This window comes from Aptenodytes patagonicus, chromosome Z, assembly GCF_965638725.1.
Source record: "Aptenodytes patagonicus chromosome Z, bAptPat1.pri.cur, whole genome shotgun sequence".
NCBI classification, from domain to species: domain Eukaryota; kingdom Metazoa; phylum Chordata; class Aves; order Sphenisciformes; family Spheniscidae; genus Aptenodytes; species Aptenodytes patagonicus.
The window spans coordinates 15474970-15489830 of NC_134982.1; the positions used below are offsets into that span (position 1 = coordinate 15474970).

Genomic DNA, 14861 nt, shown 5'->3' on the forward strand with positions numbered 1-14861 from the left:
AGAACTGCAAATACTTGTACGGAGGTCCTGGGCCAGACTTGCGTCCCATCTTGGCTAAGTAGGTGATTTCAGGTCCTCAAAGCCAGAGTCTCCTGCCATCTTGCACACTCCCTGCTCAGGCTAAGTAAATACAGGCTATTTTGTAGAGAATAAATCTTCTACCGTTTCCTCCCCTTTCCAGTGTTTTTGCTTGTGCAAAAAGAATTGAAGCTTCAGTAGGCCAGCAAGAGACGTGTGAACCTTGTGGTTAGGTCATGCATCTGAACATGAGTACAGATCTCTTCTGGCTCAAGAGCATGCTTGACTTCAGGCCTTGTATCCTGAGACAGTTGTCTATCTGTTGACCTGTGTCACCTTTTCAAGAGGAAGGATTGAATCTCCTTACACCATTCTTGGGAAAGAAGGGGGTTTTTTAAACAGCATTTGGAGAGAAGCCCTGGGCTGTGAATACCAAGCAGAAGATGATGTCTTCTCCTGGTGCACATTGAAACATTCATAACTCCCAAGGATGGACAGACTTTAAAAGAGTTCTCTTAAGAGTCTTCTATCTAGTATGTTTAAGCAGTTACCTTTCCAGCATATCAGTCATTCTTCACAGTCCCAAATCTCTCCCCACTGGGAAGGTCTGCTCGATGGCTAATTCTGTGGTCTAGACTTCACTCCAGGCACCAAGAGGTTTGGTATGTCAGCTGCCCAAGGCCCTTTTTGCATTTAGTTCCCTGTTCCCATTCTAGCCCAGAAGCCCTCCTGCCCTCTTTCCATGCAACAACAGCCAAATCACAATGAAACTGGGAATACCCATAGCACCAGAAGGCTTGGGGAGAAGGTGGCCATTTCATTCTACGTGACCCATCCAAGGGAGGACTGCCTCTGCCTTTCTCTGTTTCCAGACCTCATTAATTGGAGCCTGGTGCCCTCCCTAGAGTCTGCATCCAAGGCTCAGAAGAATGCAGCTTGCGTCTGTTCTATGGATGACAGACCCACAAATTCAGGTTTCTATTCATGAAAGCGACACAAGAATGAACTTTCAAAGGCATTGAAAATGTTAGAAGAGATTGTACCACCTTTCTTTTCTGCAGCTTATGTTATTTCACCTTTAGTAAAGGCTCTCACTTGTCAGGAAACCCTGTACCATGTACATGGTACTATGTGTACCATAGTACTATGTGTACCATGAGTAATGGCGGAAGATCTGGCTCATTTTCTATATGATGAAATCAAGCAATAGTAATTTTTGCTATTGTCTCTTTTTAATTAGCAAGGCAGCTTCCCTGTAATTCACAGACATTCCGTACAGGAACTGGGGAAAGAGGTGTGGGTGTGGGGGTTTTAAGTGGAAAAATGTGATTGTGAAATTAGAAGAAGCTGCCAGGAGAAATTAGAGGTAGGGGTAGTTCCTGAAGTTATTTTAAGGTTTTGATATTGTATTAATGACTCAGTTTTTAATGACTCAGTTGGAAGTTAAGAAACATTCTAGATCATGATTTTTAAGACAAGTCTGTATAGTACAAGTTTCACGGTGATAAAGCTACAGATGGTTGGTATCAGTTATCTCTTCTTTTATACAGTGAAATATGCTAATTTTAATATAAATGTCCCCTAGAAAAATGACTGGTCTAATTACCCTACTACTTCTGATCTGCAGAAAATATGCTGTCTATGCATCCTGTCTCATCATGAGACCTTCCCTGTAAAACATCATGGCTGCTACATTTTATAATGAAACTTATCTGCACGTAGTACATATATGCAGGCCATTTATTTTGTTTCCTGCCTTATCTCTGGTTTCCAGAAAACTGAAGGACAGATGCTGGAATGCACACTGTGTCTTTTATATCCTCAGTGTAGGATTTTGTCATTGATTTTAACAGCAGCAGGGCTGTGCCTTTCAACATTAATATGTTGGACAGTGAGAGAGGAAGGTTTAAGTCTCTCTGGATAGTAGGCTAGTTTTAGTTTATCTTAGTTTATCTCAGTGCTTAGTATTACTTAGAGAACAACATATCTGCTGTCTAGGTCAGAAAAAGATTCTTGGGGCATGTAAATTCCAAATGAAAGTGAGAAACCCAGCTAGGACATTTTCATTAATGAGAGTTTCCTGGAGCCATTTAGTCTTGTATTTAAGGGTGTGTTGGTTATTTATGGCAGAGAAAAGGAACGGATGTATTGATGTTCTGGAACTTTTCCTTTGTGCATTGTTTCCCATTTCACAGTTGTATTTGGCACCCACTTTCCTCCAGCCAATAAAGAGTATTAAAAAGCTTCCTTTGCTGAGAAGTTGTGCGCACATTTTACAAACCATACAGTTTAACCAGAAGTGTGAGAGGTAGTACTTCTACCAGCATTTACAAACACCAGAGATTGTAAATATGTAATATTGCCAGCAAGTTCTGCCAATGATTCTTTTTATGGACTATCTATTCCTGTTTTCTTAAAAAAAAAGGATTATATAATACAACCAACAAAGCAAATTTGGGTCTGATTGAATGTATTCAGGAAAGCCAATAACAAAACTCAAACTGGCTGTGATAAGAGCAGGAGTAGCCTCTGTTCATGCCAAGAATAACCTCAAGTACTGTGAATAGTGCATGTGTTTTGGTGCACTCACAAAGCAACAGCTCTTTCCTATGAGGTCTCAGTGGAAGCATCCCTGTGTTGTCCAGCTGGCGCAGAGCTATTCTTGGAAATAAGTACACTGACCCCAGAGAAATAAACTCTGTAATTAATATTTTTCAAATACAGAGAATTTTCTTCATCTTTAGGGACCTATGCCTGTAAACCCAGTGACATATTGGCAATATATTGCTAAAGGGCTTCAAAAAATGCCCTGGTCTCCCCTGTCTGCAGGAAAACCATATGGTCTATTGTGGTGTTTGTGTTTGCGGGGAGAAGCAATGAAGGACTTTGATCTGCTGACCTGCACTAACTTAGATAGTGCCATGAATTCAAAAAGAAATGGAAAGAAAAACACTACTTGCCAAAAACAATTAAATTGAAGGCACTTGCATTCCTTTCACTGGAAACAAATCTACCTCAGATGCCTGAAAAAATGCATGGTGTGGGAATACTGGATATACTACCAGTAATAAGACCCTTATGGTCAGCAGTCAATGTGAAGCTTCTCCCATGCAGTACAGAGATGCTACCAGGTGAATCTCATTGCCACACACTGCCAAGTGTCAAGATCTTTGTGTCCAAGTGGTCTGACCAGGGTCATCTGTGTGTAGGACAGAGGACAAGGGGCACCAACTGTTGAGACCTCACTATGTATGTTGGGTCTGTCTTGACTGGCAACAACAAATTTTTTTTTTAACAGGTCTTTTATATTTTCCTGAGTCAAGCAGTTGTTATGCAATGATTTTGCCTCAGACCCTTGCTTGCCTTATCCTCCAGGAACCTTCGGAAAAGTTCCTGCCCATTGGCTTATTCCCTCATTTTGCCATCTTTATGGCTACTGTCTGTCTTCCTCTTGGGAAGATGTTATCTGAGTCCATGTCATCAGAGCATGGTTTTGGGGGTGACGAGTTGCCTATGCTATGGCTTTATCAGAGCAAGATCTTGTCTTGTGGTCTTGATGTAAACAACACACTCCTCACCGTTCCTTGATTTGACTGCTGTCGTTCATGTCCATCATGTCCATTAATGCTCATTCTTTCCACCCTTCCTCTAGTGTGTCTTCTGATGCTTCCACATGCAGGCATTCCATTCACACTTCATTCAGATGAGTTTTAATACTTCAGTTACAAATGTCTACAGTGGCTACAGTGAACTAATGCCTGAGAAGGGACCTACTGCTGAAGTTCCTCTGCTAAAACAACTTACATGCTGTAAACTGATTAACAGTTGCAGGCCTGCTTCCCAATCCAAGCATTTGTGCCATCCTGCAGTTGATTATACTGGCAGTGTAAAGTTCAGCACATGCTTAATCATCATGTTGGATGAGTCCCATTGCTGAGTCCCATACAGTAGCATGAAAGGTCAGTCTTCAGGTCAGTGAAATAAGATACAGCACAGTTCTTGGAAAGAAATGAAGCTAAATATAAATTTCTGAAGAAACACCAACAAATGGTAACAATCTTACTAACTGTGGAAGGGTTGGTGGAACCAGTCCTAGAACTAAGTCTGATTTAGGGATATGAAATTGAAGAGGCTTACTTTGCACAGTAGTGGAAGGGCCTAATTACATCAGGTAAAAGAGGATTTATGAGAGTCAGAAGCTAATTTAGATTTGTAATAGCCAGAGAAGCATGGAAATCTGCAAAGAAAAGATACTGAGAACATCTCAGACATTCATATACTCTCAATATTGCAAGGCCCTCCATTGGCTCCCCGACATCAGTGTATCACATTCAAACATACTGCCTTGCTCTGTGCAACTTTCAACGATGCTCCTTATTTAGCAATTTTTGTCACTGTGGTGTTGGCTCTGTTTCCAATGCAGTGCCATTCCCATCAGTCATACCTTTCTGCTCACCAATTTATCAGCTAGATATTGCCATGCTTTCTCTATTTCTACAAGATCCCACAGAGAAATGTCCCCTATACTACAAAGCTTAGTAAGTTTATGCTTCAGATTTTCTGTGCTTCAGTCCATGGCCTGAACATGTCTGATGAATGTCAGATGACTTTGAAGCACCCTAAGCTGTTACAAATATTTCATGCACTCCAGAACTGATCTCTACATCAACAGGAGCCATTCGACCAGAATTCATGTAACTCATCTGAGCTGCCAGCTTCAGTGAATCCTGAATAAGTGGCTAGAATTTTCAAAATTCTCCCTGCACAAAGTTTCCAGGCAGCAACACCCTCTCCCCCTGCTGAACCATATCCAGGGAAAGAAATATGCCTTCTCCCATACTATCCTTGGACCGAGCTGTAAGCCCACTCACTGCTTGGAAGCAAATTTCTGTGTATCAGCATAAAAGTAGAGAGACAAAGACAACTCAGCCAGAGAGGAGGTTGAGATATGTAACAACTGCTTTTCAGGAGCGTATGAAGTTCTATATTTACATGGTTCATGGCATTCCTCCTGTCAGTCTTTCCATGTCATTTTTCAGATGTGGGTTTCAATACTGCTTAACACAGTGTATCAGAGCTTGGGATATTATAGTATTAAATAATATGCAAATAAGATACCTTAAGGTGTGGCCTCGGAGGACACAATGGCAAAATCCATTTATTAGAAGCAACTTTATCCTTTCTGGGCCTGACATTAGAAATATTATTGTTTGGTGTGTCTCAGTTGCCCTGGTTAATCACAGTTCCCTTGCAGGCTAATAAAAGGTCTGGATTTGTACATAAACAGAAATTCTAACTCTAGTAAAGAAGATAATCCCAGGATATTTGAAAGTCAAGTTGAAAGATGGTTTTATAAATGCAGGTGATTTTTTGCATTAGGTTAAATATTGTGGCAAATTCTGTATCCGTTCCAGGAGTTTCCATCAAGGTGGACCTATTTTTGTCCTCTGTTGTGTTTTTATTTTTATACAAACACATCTCTACCAATGACGTACAATCCTAACATATTATCCACCTAATTACATATCTGCATACATCCTCACATCCTCCATTCTGGTCTAACAAGCACCTTTGCTTTCACTAGATTGCAGGTTGGTGGCAATCTCAATCTACTCTGCACATCTCTCGTAAAGCCAAAGGAGCTGCCCACCCAGGGAATGATTTGTTGTAGCATCAGGGCTGTAAGATTAAGCTTCTTCAGGCAGAAAACTATTTTCTGTAAAACACTTCTTAGAACACGTGTGGATAGCACTGGAGACACCAGAAATGTACATACATACTTAAAATTATGTGACTGAGCATGCTCTGTCTTGTTCCCCATCTTTGCCAAGCTGGATGTCTAGGCAACTTCCTTCCTCACTTGGGTCACCGGAGATGCAGAGAACAACCATCCCTGTGTCGCAGAACCCCATTTGTCAGCAATGAGTTAAAGTGATTCACTTTCACACTTGGCTCTGTTCAGTGCTCCCTGCTCTGAAGCACAGCTCACCAGGGAGGCTGCAAAGCACATTCTTGAGACAGATTCTGTGAGTGCATGAGGCACAGGCTGAGTTAACGCGTGTATTGGCTTAGGTTAGGGTTTGGCGGGTACTTTTTCTGCCAGCAGTATGAACTTGAGCATCCATTGTGTCGCTTTTTCTATGATCATCTACTGCATTGTGTTAGCGTAAATCTTTGCACACATCCACACAGTAGGACAGATCAAGGAAACAATTCCTTTTTTTTAAATTTAATTAACCTCTCCTCAAGGTATTTTTTAACTGAATAGTTCCCCTGCTGTGAATTACACTGAACACAAATATCAAACCACTGGAAGGCTGGTAGGAGGCAGGAATAAACAGGAATAAACAACCAAGGGCAAAGGTTGAAGGGCTACAGGGCTGGCATAAGCAGCCAAGGGCAAAAGTTGAAGGAGCACTCCTGCCGTGTGTCAAACCACAGTCCTGTGCTCTAGGCTGTCCTTAGTCTGGGAGAGGTGGCGAGTTCAGCCTTCAGCTATGTGCCTTAGCCACTAGGCTGGAGTATTTCAGGCATGGCCAGGGACCCAAGCACACTCACAATAGCCAGGATGGACTGACAGTAGGAACCTGAGGAAAACAGGGAACTTGCCTTTTGTGCATTGTCTGAAGCAACACAGTGACAGTTGAGGGAGCAGAGCTGTGTCCCTAATTGCAAAGGTCATTTGGACTCTGCTCTTTGTGAGCCCACATCTCAGCACAAGAGCAATGCTCATCCTCCACAAACTTCTATAACCAACTCATTTGGGTACCCACTGGAACATGGAAACTATCTTGCCTGGGAGGACTACCTGGCTTTCAGGAGAACATACATCCAGGAAGCCTTTATTAGGCTCCTAATTCCAATTTTAGAGGTACTTCAGTGAAGCCCCAGTAAAGGTGTTTGGTTTTGGCATGCTGGCTGTTGCAAGCTCCAAGTGCTGGATGCCTCTTCAGCCTGTACCTCTTTCCTGCTTTATGCATGGTGCTGCTGTGGAATGCAGCCTGGAGCTGAACATGCATAAGTTATGGGCACTGCAGCACTCAGCGTTTTAATGTTCCTCATACTTTGGTTAGGCTGCTAGTTCTCCTTCATTTAAAGGAAAATTGAGAACTCAAAAAATCAAAGCTCAGACACACTCTTTGCTGAACCTAAAATATATAATTACAAATCCATACAGGCATCTAGTGAACAGGGGAAGAGGTTCACAGGAAGCAACCTGCTGAGCACAGGGCACTTGTTCTAGCCAAAAGGAAATTCCTGTTGTCTCATTTCTTTTCTCAGTTTTGCTTTCCTACAGAGCTCTGTAAGCTGAGGTTTTGTTGTCTTCCCTCTTTTGATATGCACCAACAGGCAGCAATTCCACCACGCCTTGTTCCAGACCCCTGGCCTTACACATGTAAGGTAGTCTACCTTCTCATGCCTGTAATTAGCAAGACTGATGCCAAGGAAGACTCTCTGAAAGTCTTGACCTTTAAGATGTAGAATATACACACTGCGTGAAGTCACATTTAGATGGAGTCTCTCCTGGCTTTGGAGATGATGGCACTAACATCAATCTTCTGCGTTACGTCTTGTAATACGCATACCTACTCACAATCCTCAGGCCTCCCCAATTGGCATTTGTGGCCTGAAACCCTCTCTTGGATTTAAACACCAGACAATTTTCTCTCTCTGAAGTCAAATGGGAGAAACAACAGATGCCATCATATGTCGGTGCAAACATCCCTTCCAACTGCAGAGTTGGTTAAAGGCTTGCTTGGGAAGTGGAAGGGCTTGGGTGCAACGGGCAAGGGTGCTCCAGATGATGTTTCCCATGTCCACAGGGTGCTCTGACCACCTCATTAGGCTAGAGGGCACTGTCCACTCTGCTTTTGAAGCATGGACATCCCTTAAAAAACAAAGGTGAAGCTACAGAGGCAGAAAAGGCTGGAACAGAAGTGAAGGTGATTGTGCAAACAGTAGTGCCTGCATAGGGAGGGGGAAGTGCAAACTTCTGGTCCCTGCTCCAGGGCATGCATTTTTTGTGTATTCAGGTGCAGAAGTCGTGTATTTTTCACACAGAACACTTCGGTTTGCTGAGGAATTTGGGAAGAAACTTGTATTTACCCATGACAGTCACGCTATGATTCACCCTGTCCCTTATTACAGGCAGCAACCTTGACTCATCTTGTGCAATCCTACCACTTTCCTGGACTTCAGAGGAACACAACTCTTTGTGTTGAGCTATTCCAGAATGGCCTGATTCCTCCCACAGAGAAACCCACACAAGAGAGCCCCAACAGAAAGACTTGCTGAAGTTTCCACTCCTACAGTTTAACATAAGCTGTGCCAGTAACAGGTTTTTCTTTAGGGTCCAAGTGGTAAAAACTTCCCCCAAACCTTCCACATCTGGAGGAGGCGGGAGCTACAGTAGCCATTGGTATGTGCCAACCAAAGCTCAGCAGCAGTGAGAAAAGGTGACTGAGGAAGTAAGGGCTGATTATGCTGTTTTGAGCTGGGAGTACAGAGCAGCACTGTCCTCCAGTGATACCAAAGCAGGCGTCTCACTGCTTCCATGTCCACAACTCCAGAGAGAGACTTCGGAATTATGATACAAGCTTATATGCTCCACAGACGACAGTGGTTGCATAAATCATTGCTTTTTTTGCAAGAAGTGGTTGCCACAGAGACTGCAGCCTGGCTGTTACTATTGCACATGGATGTGACGTCTGTCCTGGTAGTGCAGCTGTCTCTGGCTCCAGAAAGAGGGAGTGTACCAAAGGCTTCGGGCAGAATTTGTACCAGTTCACCTGTGGGATGGGTTCCCACAACTGGCAAGAGGAAGAACAAGAAGAAGTTCTGCTTCTAACAGGAACTACTCAGCACAGTCTCAGACTGACCTAGAAACAAGCATTTCAGTTTAAGAAAAGAAAGTCTGGGGGACAGTGTTACCTCAAACACCAAAAAATGTCTTGCTACAGCTCTGCAAATTCTCTTGCCTCTCTGTCTCCTTGTTTTGGTTGTTTTTTTTTTCCTTTTTGTTCTCCCTTCCCCCTCCTGTTGCTCTTTCCTTTTATTATTCTGAAGCTGGTTAAAGGGCTACTCCTGCACTTTCTTACAGAGGACTACCCTCTGTGGCCCCGAGTGTCATAGAAATTTCCAGAGAGCTAGCCCTCATTTCATACTGCAGCAGTCACTGACCAAATGTGATGCTACTCCTACCTTTTGAGATAAACCACAAGCTGCAGAACCAACTCACTAAATATCCTCCCAGAGATGCCTTAAATTTTCTCCTCTAATTGCAGCGGTGTACAGAGACATAACTTTCACAGGAAATCTCTGTACTGGAAACAAATGGGAAGCATTGGACTCTCAAGATTAGAGAGGAAAGGTTACCTTTGTGTTTAGCTAGTCATTTGCAGCTTCCAGCAGTTCGGAAAGATGAAGCTACTTAACTGTTACATTTTATTAAGGGACATAAAACAGCTTCATATTTATTAGCATGAATGTTTACTACCAAACCTGGCTAGGCAAAGTGGGTATGAAGCCCTTGCCTTTGATGTATGCAGGAGCAGATCAAGTCTATGCAAACCTTTGCTGTCAGGTTTAGTGAGAGAAGAATTGAACTGTCTACCATATGGCCTATGCCGTCACAAAGCCTTTCCTGAAAAAGATGAATGGAGCAGAGAGGATGACTTTAGTGACATTATCGTTAGTAAGATTGATACTTTACCACTATGACTCATTCTTCCCTCATAATTTTATTCCTAAAAGCCAATTAATGATGTTTAAAAGGTGTGTGTTAATGCTTGCTCTTGCAAACAAATGTAATTAACACATAATTTGTGATTTTGCAATTTTACTTTCGAAATTAATGCAACACAGTAATCTTTACAAGTTTCAAGATCAATGCATTTGGCTTTTTTTGAGGACGGATTTTATACACGAAATCCTCTTTTTTTAACCAAAAGAGAAACAACATTGGGCAGCTCCTGAATAATCTTAATACATTAGTATTAATTGCTGACCAATCTATGTACAATCACTATCTAAATTGCACATGTTCCTTTAATTACAAAGGTTAGCTTTCCTTTAGTTCCAGGCTGGTACATTTTCTGTATTCTTTTGCTTTATTATTATAAAAGTATTCAGTTTGGTTTTACAAAACTCGGAAAGAGAGGCAACAATTAACTCTATCAAGGGAATATATTCCACAAAATTTTACCTTTGTAGTCTATGTTTTTTGTAACCTTAAAAATCTCCTATTTGAGCCTGATCAGTTCAGAAGAATGAATCTATAGCATCTAAAATAATTCAAAATTACTTAGATAATGAAGATTATCTAAGTGATACTCCATGAGCAGAAGAGGCCCTCCATTACAATATTTTTGTATGACTCATTCATCCAGCAAAACTTGAGGTGTTGATGGCTTGTGAAAAGCAAAAGAAGATGTGCAGATCCAGACCTAGAGAAAAGAAAGCGTGTAGAGCTGCCTTAGGCATCAGCAATCTCTGCCTCCCCGGTGCTCTTTGGAGTGTGATCCTGTTGACATGATTTTGATGACGAGAGCCTGGAATCTCTACAAAGCACATCTTTCGGCGCTGATCTCACAGGTTTACAAAAGACATATAAAAGACTGTGTTCTTTGTTCCCAGGTGAAGTAACAGGGCTGTCTTGGGATGTTCCAGCATCCTTAAGACATTTATCCAGTTTCCCACCACCTAAGAATAGCAGAACTGAAACCAAAAATTGTCCAGGGAAAGTGTGAGTCTACTGCTATTGTGTAAAAAAACAGCAGCAAGTGGTTTCAACTAAGATATGTTTTCCCTACCCCAAAGGTTTGTTAGGAGGACTCTTCTGGTGTATATTTGTGAAGGTCTGTATAGCCAACAGACAAAGAAATGAGCAGGAAGAGGAAGCAGCATGGAAATACCAGATGTCACTGCAGAAGCACTTGCCACAAGCACCTGAGAAAGTTCGACGAGAGCTCCTGTGATTGCTGGCTGAAAGAAACAGGGAATTACGATCAGTGGAAGAGATTCCAGCTCTGAGTCCAGTGTACCCAGGGATACAGGCTTACTAGGTCCTTTGCAAGTAATACTAGAATACATCACAAAAGGTCTGAGTCTGTCACTGCCTTCTTCTCTGAATGGGAATCATCGGCAACAGCCTGCATTTTGGTAGTTACTCAAATGAAATGGGGGGCAGGAGAGGCAATATTGCTTGGAAGGCTCATACAAAACTACCCAAAATGATAGGATAAATCTGGCTTAGAAATATCCTAGATACAAAGTATAACTACTGAATACTGAAGAGTTGCTCAATGTCCAAAGTGATGTTTCACTTTTATCCTGAATGGTTACTACTACAGCCTAAAAAGCAGGCAACCAACCTGAAAACTTAAATACACAAACAGTGTCCAGTCTTCATCAAAAAATAAGTCTTGTATAAGTATGCAGATTTGAAGAGGCTTGGGTTTTTTTTTATTCTTCATTCAAACAATTTAGAAGTGTCAGTGTATATGGCATGAGAAATAGTTTTCACAGGTGATTTCTGTATTGGAAACTAATGGAAAGCATGGGGCTCTAGTGGTTAAGGCGGAAAGGTAGAGGATTACTCTGAGGACAATGGACAGGGCTTTGCAAACCCAGTGGTTGCCAAATTTTGGTGTAAAATATTGCTGAGTTTTTGTCACTGAGCATAGCCCAACAGGCATAGTCACTGTAAAGACAAGGAGATGAATTTTAAAGGTGATGGGCACCCACCATTCACATTTGTTTCTGCAAGCACAAACCAACAGTTCTGAGTTGAGGTTCTCCCTCTGAAATAATGGTTCTTGCTTGCACAAGAAAACCAAGTGAGAAGAGACAGACAGAAAACAAAAGGGGGGCAAATACACCCAAATGCCCCTGTCACCAACTTCTGAATACAACCACTTTCATATTAGAATAAGGGAAATGTATTTTTAAATAATTTAAAAAATAATGTCCATATTCTGTTACAGAAACTGTGCAGAACTTGATGTACCCCTGGAAATGTCAGTGCAGAATGAGGGCTAAAAATCATTTATAAGAATGACCTGAGGTGCTTTGGTCAGTTAAAATTTTTTCAGCAATAATCGTACTCTTTATGTCTTCTGTTTGTGAATTTTTAAGAACACTTTACCATTGACTTTTCCTGAGAGACATAATTTGATCATGATAGACTTGAGCTTTCAGCATTCAGTGACACCCATATGCTTTTCATTGGAGTCAAGAAAAGAATTCCACTGGTGGTTTTCATAGATGAAGGCTTAGAATAAGATAGGAAGTTTTGAATCGTTTTAGATTTAATGACACAGACAGATGCCAGCTTGAATGTCTGAAAAGCCACATGTGGAGATATGCAAGAAGATGAACTGTGGCCTTATAAAGATACTCATATTATACATGAAGATAATCAGCAAGATTGTTACGGTCAAAGGTTTATTAAATTATGTTTATGCTATTTCTTTCCTTTAAAAAATAGACAGAAGTGTAGAGCATATTTTGTAAAAGCCTATCAACTCACATAGAAATCACTATGATGACATGGCGCTGAACTTCTAAAGGGGTGAAAAACCTTTTCTGAAGTCCAAAATCTTAAGTTGTTCAAAGTTCATTTGTTTGAGAGATGATGCCTGCAGCAACAGATCTAACGCAGAGGGAACCTCCCGAGGAAGCCTGAGTATATTCAAAAGCTTCCGAATGATTCCAGTAAAAGTCCTTGTACAGAAAGTTCCAGCTCACTTCTTGTTTACTTGGTTAGCTGTTGTAGAAGAGTCACATAGGATTTCCCTAAAAAATCACATGTTCTCATATTGCAGCATCCTTGAGCCAAATGCATAGAAAACCTTTGGTAACCTTTTCTTCCTCAATATACACAGGGAGAAATAATCTGTTTTCAACATTTTTGGCCCCTGCATTACATAGATAATAGCCAAATAATGACCTATTTCAGCATATTTCCTCCTGTACTCTAAACAGCATCTGTATCATTTTCTGTCAGTCTTATCCTTAACACACAGTACTTCATATGCAAGAGGGTCATACATGTAGTAACATTATATGAGTGTAGGTTTAAATTCTGAATATTAGGTTGCAGGAAATTACTCTGTTCCAGATGCTGTGAGCTATTTTCCCATGCCTACTGAGATAAACAGACCTGAGGCTAGAAGAGGTTTGAACGAATTTTTGGAAAGCCTGGCTTCCAATATCTGCTTCTTTCTTAGGCGCTTCAAAGTCACACATTGCCTTGCTCTTGAGCATTTGGCTTTCATAACTGATGCTCTGAGCTCTGAGTGCAAGGAACTGCCTTAGGTCAGTGTTCTCATTGCAAAAGAAGCCTAAAGATAGCCAATACAAAACATGAATGACACAGATTTGTCCAGATTCCTACTAAAACCGGGGGAGATGATGAGAATGACACTTTAAATGTGTTAAGTTGGGTACTTGTCAAGAGAAGGGGAGATCTGAATTCTAACCCCTGCTCCAAGGACTGTGTATGCACTGAATCCAGTTACTGTTTCACATAAATAGCCCTTTAAGCAGGACCAGAACCCAGGTTTCCATTAGTCCATGAAAGTGCCTCAATTACTGCATTAAGGATTCAGGCTCCTGCTGTCTTTTTCCTGCTTGATGAGACTTGCAGTCTTCCTACAGAGTGACCTGGCTTTCACAGAAGGGGTGAAAAAGAAATTTATTGCCCCTGTCACACACACTGCTTAAGGAATTACCTGCCTCATGTATGCAGTTTCCTTGAGCCAAATGAGTAGGACACTTTAGGTAACTATTTCTTTTTCAGTCTACACAAGAGAGAGATGCACTTACAGTTTTAAGTACCTATGGCATTGAAAATGTAATATATACTCCGAATAATCCCAATAAAAAATGCTGAAACATAAGTTCTAGTTCACACTGTCTTGGTGAGTTGTTGAGAAAAAATTATACAGGCTTTCCATTTATGAACTAATATCTGTGAAAGATTTGCATTCCCCTTGTGAGCAGAGGGGATAGTGCACTCACAACTCAGACAAATAGGTGAGAGTATGATGAGAATTTCCACTGATGTTTTAGGGGCACCAGATTTTTTATGACAGTTTATTCATTTTCTTTGCTGTCATCATCACAAACTTCTGTTCATATCACATGTAAAACAAAACCTGCTTAAATGTTTTGGGGTTTTTTTTAGGAGACTATTATGATAGGGTTTTTGTTTTCTTCATTTCATGCAGAGTAACTCAGAAAATATTTTATGTTTATGATGGCTTTCTCTCCAGTCTCCTTCCACAGAAGACAGTAAAAATCTTTGTGTTGACATCACATTGATGCTGATAGAATATATCTTTAAGAATAGCAACAGTTCTCTTCAGGATTTCATGTTAGTACTAAAGGCTTTGTTCAAATCCTCGTCATGGAAAAGGTCCCTTTTGAATTCAGTGAGCTTTGGATAAGCTGCTTGGATCTGAGGCCAGAAATTTTTATTCACTAACATGGATTCATTAATTTTGATAAGTACCAGCAAAGTAGGCATGATGTGTTCTCAGTACATGAGAAAAGTTGCACAAAGAGAAATTTTAGTGATTTATTGAAGATAACAGTCTAGATAACAAATCTGTGGCCACACTAGAGCAATGTCTCAGCATTGTCTGGTGAAAACTAGGCACCTATTTTTTATGAAATTAATAAAATCATATCTCCTCCATCATACTGCATCTTGAAATCCACCCAGAAGAGGAGCTCTGAACTTTAAAAACAACTGTGCTGAAAAATACTCCTTCTCTTCAACTCATACTTTGCAGGCCAGGCCCATAGTTCAGACACCCATTTTCAGGATGACCTGTGTG

At 41.1% G+C, this 14861-nt stretch overlaps 1 protein-coding gene across 1 annotated transcript in view; it reads right to left on the bottom strand.

Moving 5' to 3' along the window:
* Nucleotides 1–14861, bottom strand: part of LOC143173025 (leukemia inhibitory factor receptor-like) — an 88433-nt gene that overhangs the window by 56234 nt on the left and 17338 nt on the right. The window lies entirely within an intron of this gene.